At 58.5% G+C, this 5,582-nt stretch overlaps 2 non-coding genes across 2 annotated transcripts; both read left to right on the top strand.

The window, feature by feature from the left end:
- The first annotated feature begins 952 nt into the window (after positions 1-952).
- LOC142792187 (small subunit ribosomal RNA) lies at positions 953-2,767 on the top strand. The gene has a single exon (XR_012890730.1). It is a non-coding gene; the product is annotated as a small subunit ribosomal RNA (ribosomal RNA).
- Positions 2,768-4,486: 1,719 nt separating this feature from the next.
- On the top strand, positions 4,487-4,639 carry LOC142792172 (5.8S ribosomal RNA). Its single transcript, XR_012890715.1, has one exon. It is a non-coding gene; the product is annotated as a 5.8S ribosomal RNA (ribosomal RNA).
- The last annotated feature ends 943 nt before the right edge of the window (positions 4,640-5,582 follow it).

The raw sequence follows: 5,582 nt of genomic DNA, 5'->3' as shown, positions 1-5,582 counted from the left end.
TTTGGTGTCCAGCGTGTCGGCGGCGAGTAGCGGACACGTCGTTCACGACTTCGGTCTTTCGCAGTCGACGCGAACTTGCGGAGAGTCGTGGTGCCTCACGTTTTCGGCAGAAACCGCGGCGGAATTTTCCCGTGCGTGCGCGCACGACCTCGGTGCTGTGCCGTCAGCGTAGTGTTGCACAAACTCGTGGCCTACCCAAGGTGCGGTACGTTTGCGGCCGTATCCTCGGTGGGAATTTCGTGAGTAGGGTCGCAAATTCTACGACCTCGGCGGGTTTGAGAGCGACGTAGACTTGTGGCACGCTCAACGTGCCACACGTTTCGGGGCACACCCGCGGTGAAATTTTCTCGAGTACGCTCGTATTAGTGCCCAAGGAGGTCTGGGTACTTATCGCTGCTATTATGTGGGGGTTCTCGTGAGCGGCGTACGCGAAAGCGACCGGGTGTCTGATATGCGGCGGGCTTCGGCCTCGTCAAGCGTGTCCTCGGGTCTGCTCCAGGGGAATCCACGGCAGTCGTCTGCAGCCTCATCCGCTTGATGCGTTAGGGGCTGGTTGTCGGACGGTGCCGTTTTACCACGATATCGAGGTGTGTTCCGTGTCGTCCTCGGGCGATTCAGATGCGAAAGCGCCGAAGACGCGGGCGTGACCCGTCGTCTGGCGGCTTTGCAGTCTCGGCTCCGTTGCTAGTTCCGGCCGGTCCACCGACAGTGCAGCGGGCTTGGGCAACCCGCACGGCGCGACCGAGTCGATGCAACGAAAAAGAGCGAGCATGAACGTGCTTCTTGCCGCACGGCTCCCACTCGTCTTTCGGGAAGGTTGTGCCGTAGCGAGCTCGAACGCCGTCATCTCGGAGTGCAAAATAAGCGTGTTGGGGCGCCTGAAGGTGGCCTCCGCCGCACACAGACTGCGTCCGGCCCGCCGAAGGCGAGGACGGACGCGCAGTCGAACGATTACCTGGTTGATCCTGCCAGTAATCATATGCTTGTCTCAAAGATTAAGCCATGCATGTCTAAGTACATGCCGAAATAAGGCGAAACCGCGAATGGCTCATTAAATCAGTTATGGTTCCTTAGATCGTTTCTTCCTACTTGGATAACTGTGGCAATTCTAGAGCTAATACATGCAGTGAGCCTGGAGCCCTTTGGGTAACGGGTGCTTTTATTAGACCAAGATCGATCGGGTTTCGGCCCGTATTGTGTGGTGACTCTGGATAACTTTGTGCTGATCGCATGGCCACGAGCCGGCGACGTTTCTTTCAAGTGTCTGCCTTATCAACTTTCGATGGTAGGTTACTTGCTTACCATGGTTGTTACGGGTAACGGAGAATCAGGGTTCGATTCCGGAGAGGGAGCCTGAGAAACGGCTACCACATCCAAGGAAGGCAGCAGGCGCGCAAATTACCCACTCCCGGCACGGGGAGGTAGTGACGAAAAATAACAATACGGGACTCTTTTGAGGCCCCGTAATTGAAATGAGTACACTCTAAATCCTTTAACGAGGATCAATTGGAGGGCAAGTCTGGTGCCAGCAGCCGCGGTAATTCCAGCTCCAATAGCGTATACTAAAGCTGCTGCGGTTAAAAAGCTCGTAGTTGGATCTCAGTTCCAGACGAGTAGTGCATCTACCCGATGCGACGGCTCGGACTGAACATCATGCCGGTTCTTTCTTGGTGCACTTCATTGTGTGCCTCGAGATGGCCGGTGCTTTTACTTTGAAAAAATTAGAGTGCTCAACGCAGGCGAGTCGCCTGAATAAACTTGCATGGAATAATAGAACAAGACCTCGTTTCTGTTCTGTTGGTTTTTGGAATACGAGGTAATGATTAAGAGGGACGGACGGGGGCATTCGTATTGCGGCGCTAGAGGTGAAATTCTTGGACCGTCGCAAGACGAACTACTGCGAAAGCATTTGCCAAGAATGTTTTCATTGATCAAGAACGAAAGTCAGAGGTTCGAAGGCGATCAGATACCGCCCTAGTTCTGACCATAAACGATGCCAACCAGCGATCCGCCTGAGTTACTCAAATGACTCGGCGGGCAGCTTCCGGGAAACCAAAGTATTTGGGTTCCGGGGGAAGTATGGTTGCAAAGCTGAAACTTAAAGGAATTGACGGAAGGGCACCACCAGGAGTGGAGCCTGCGGCTTAATTTGACTCAACACGGGAAAACTTACCCGGCCCGGACACTGGGAGGATTGACAGATTGAGAGCTCTTTCTTGATTCGGTGGATGGTGGTGCATGGCCGTTCTTAGTTGGTGGAGCGATTTGTCTGGTTAATTCCGATAACGAACGAGACTCTAGCCTATTAAATAGGTGCGGGGTTCCCAGCACCTTACAACCTTCTTAGAGGGACAAGCGGCTCCTAGCCGCACGAAACAGAGCAATAACAGGTCTGTGATGCCCTTAGATGTCCGGGGCCGCACGCGCGCTACACTGAAGGAAGCAGCGTGTCTTTATCCCTGTCTGAAAAGACTGGGTAACCCGTGGAACTTCTTTCGTGATTGGGATAGGGGCTTGCAATTGTTCCCCTTGAACGAGGAATTCCCAGTAAGCGCGAGTCATAAGCTCGCGTTGATTACGTCCCTGCCCTTTGTACACACCGCCCGTCGCTACTACCGATTGAATGATTTAGTGAGGTCTTCGGACCGATGTCCGGCGCGGCCTTTCGGTTGCGCCGGTCTGTTGGAAAGATGACCAAACTTGATCATTTAGAGGAAGTAAAAGTCGTAACAAGGTTTCCGTAGGTGAACCTGCGGAAGGATCATTAACGGATTGTGAAGGGTGAGCGCCTCAGCTGCGTCTGCGCCCGACACTTTCTGCCGCTGACCCCGTTTGGACGCGGGGTCGGCTTTTCCCCACGGGGCTGCCTGAATGTGGAGCGGCACCCCGTGACAAATTGTTGCGCCCAGCGGACGCCAACACCGCGACCTTGGACGGTCGGCCAGGTGGCGGACGCGGGTACAAACGGCGCAACGCACTCATAGGTCGGCTTTCGACCCGCCACTGCACCGTGGCTCGAAGCGCTCGAAATGCGCGACCCGACCGCTGCGGGACCGCCTAGTACTGTAAACAGGAGCGGCGGAGCGCGAACGGCGAGTCGTGGTTACGTCGGTAGAAGGCGAGGCTGCGCGTTCCCGAAACGCCAGCCGAGTGCCCTCCCGACCGTTCGAGCGTGCAAGAACGAGACCCGACAATCGCGCGGCGACTGCCAAGTACGAGAGGAACGGCACAAGCGTCGGCGGTCGGTCAAGGAACTGGCGATGTGACGGGTCCGCTGTGCACCAGTGCATACCGTCCCGCCGTCCGCGGCAAGCGCCTCCGCGTCCTCGGGTGACGGAGGCTGCCGGTCGGTTCTTGCAGGCGAGGGATCTCGCTGGCACCGGTTCGCGTTGACGCGCGGCCGGTCATGGCACGGCGATGCGACGGCCGAGGTGCGCAGTACTCGATGGAGGAACCGCACGCTCCGATGACCGTCCCGCCCTCCGCGGCGTATGCGTACCGACCGTAATGGTTGCAGCAGCGCCGGCCGGCTTTTGAATTCGCCACACGAAACACGGTGCGAGATCGCGGTTAGGGGAGCGTCGACGTTGCCAGGCGTTTTGCTTGCTGCCGAGGGAAAGGCGGCACGGCCACGTCGCGCTCGTCGCGATTAGCGGGTCTGCGCGCTTTGGGAAGGTGCCGCAACGACTTGCCGAAAGAGGAAGCACGGAAGAACGAGGGACTTGGACGTCCCGACAATTGAACGCACTTGCGGCCAGGCCCTTGCTGGCTTCGTTCTTCCGCCTCGAGTAGGCTCGTACGCGGCTCCGGCGCCGAAAGTGGTCCTTGGCACCGACTTCGGTGGACGTGGGAAGTGCCGCGCAAGTACGGCGCGCCTGGCTCCACCTGTTGGCTAAAGTAGGCAGCCGGATCGGCATTTTGGTGTGCGGTGGCAAACCGTGGATGCGAAAAAAGCTTGTGCGATTTCGTGGAACAAAAAGCGGGGGTCCCCCTTTTTATGCGGAGGAGACCGACCCGCCTGCCGTGGTGAACCGCGACGCCACGGTAAAAACGGGAGAGGCTTGTCGATGGGACCGTGCATCCCGCGCTCCACGGAGGCCGGGAGGCGGCCGCCCGAGGAAATGTGTAGCCGTCGAGGCCCGCATCTGCGTGCACTCTTATCCAAATGGGTGTACCGCAGGCATTTTCTGGTTAGGCGGGCCAATGAGAGCGAGCACACAACGATACCTACGGGTCCGGCTTGGAGAACCGGCTTCGACGCCTCCCGAGTATTTATAGAGGGGTGGACCACGAAAGCACTCGCAAGTAGCGAAAGCGAAACGCCGTCCGAAACACACCGTTTGCTCGATTTGCGGCAGCCGAAAAAGGCGCGGCAGAGTTTTGGAGTCCAAGCGTGCGCTGAAAAGCGCCCTTCTTGGCCACTGTTTGGCCGAGTGCCAGAAACGTTTGGTTTTGACTGTACGGAATTGAACAAACACTTTTTCACGACTCTAAGCGGTGGATCACTCGGTTCTCGGGTCGATGAAGAACGCAGCCAGCTGCGAGACTTGGTGTGAATTGCAGGACACACTGAGCACTGATTCTTTGAACGCACATTGCGGCCTTGGGTCTTCCCTTGGCTTCGTCTGTCTGAGGGTCGGATCACATATCAAGAGAGCCTTCGGCGCACAAGGGAACGTGAGCCGTCGACTCGTTTTGACCGCGTCGGCAACACGGACAGCACGCTGAACACCTCACAGCGAGCGCCAACAGCGGCCACTCAAGGGCGAGACGGTGGCGACCGTCGTGCCAGAGCCCAACCGAAACGGGGGCGACCGACTGCATTGAGGATGTGGCACCTCGTTGAGACCGCCGCAGGACTTCGAGTCGGAAGGAAGCCTGCAGGGAAAGTGCGGTCGAGGTTGCGTACTCCTCTCTGCGACCGGGCGCGCAAGAGCTGCGAGAGCCACGGACGCGCAACTTTAACGCACGGTAAACACGAGGAGCGAAAGCCGGCCAGCAAAGCTTCTCCAGCCGTGCGCAAAGTGCGCGAGATCGCAGCCTTGCGTTGCGCTTGTTGCCCTCGAAGTAAGCAGGGTGTCCCGTAGACCGGGCGCTCGAACACGCTGCGGGGCCGTGCCTCCTCCAGGCTTTGCCGCGCGAACAGGGAACGTTCGCGCGCAAAGCGCAGGGAGGTGAGGAGGCTGCGCCCGACGTTTGCGGTTCGCTGCGTACGCGGTTGATGCGGAGAGCACGGCGCGACGACTTGCCGCGAAGCGGAAAAAGTCTCCCGCACGAGTTGGCGAAACGTTGGCGAAGCTTAAGGCGTTCTCGTCGTAGTCCGCCGTCGGTCTAAGTGCTTCGCAGTTCCCGTCCCGTTCAAAAAACTGGGCCACTCCAGTTGGGGCGGGGGCGACGCTACACGAGACGATGCCTCTCGCCAGGCTGCGTGGCTGCCCTTGCGGCGGCGGCGACTGGCCTCGGCGGTGTTTGGGCTTTCGACACGGTCGTTTATCACGCAACTGCTCGGACGACGCACGCGCGCAGCGGAATGCCGCTTGCCAGCCTTGTGAAGATGTGACCCTGTACAGGGTTGCGGGCGC

This window comes from Rhipicephalus microplus, unplaced genomic scaffold, assembly GCF_043290135.1.
Source record: "Rhipicephalus microplus isolate Deutch F79 unplaced genomic scaffold, USDA_Rmic scaffold_206, whole genome shotgun sequence".
Classification (NCBI taxonomy): Eukaryota; Metazoa; Arthropoda; class Arachnida; order Ixodida; family Ixodidae; genus Rhipicephalus; species Rhipicephalus microplus.
This window is presented reverse-complemented; position numbering and strand designations above follow the sequence as displayed.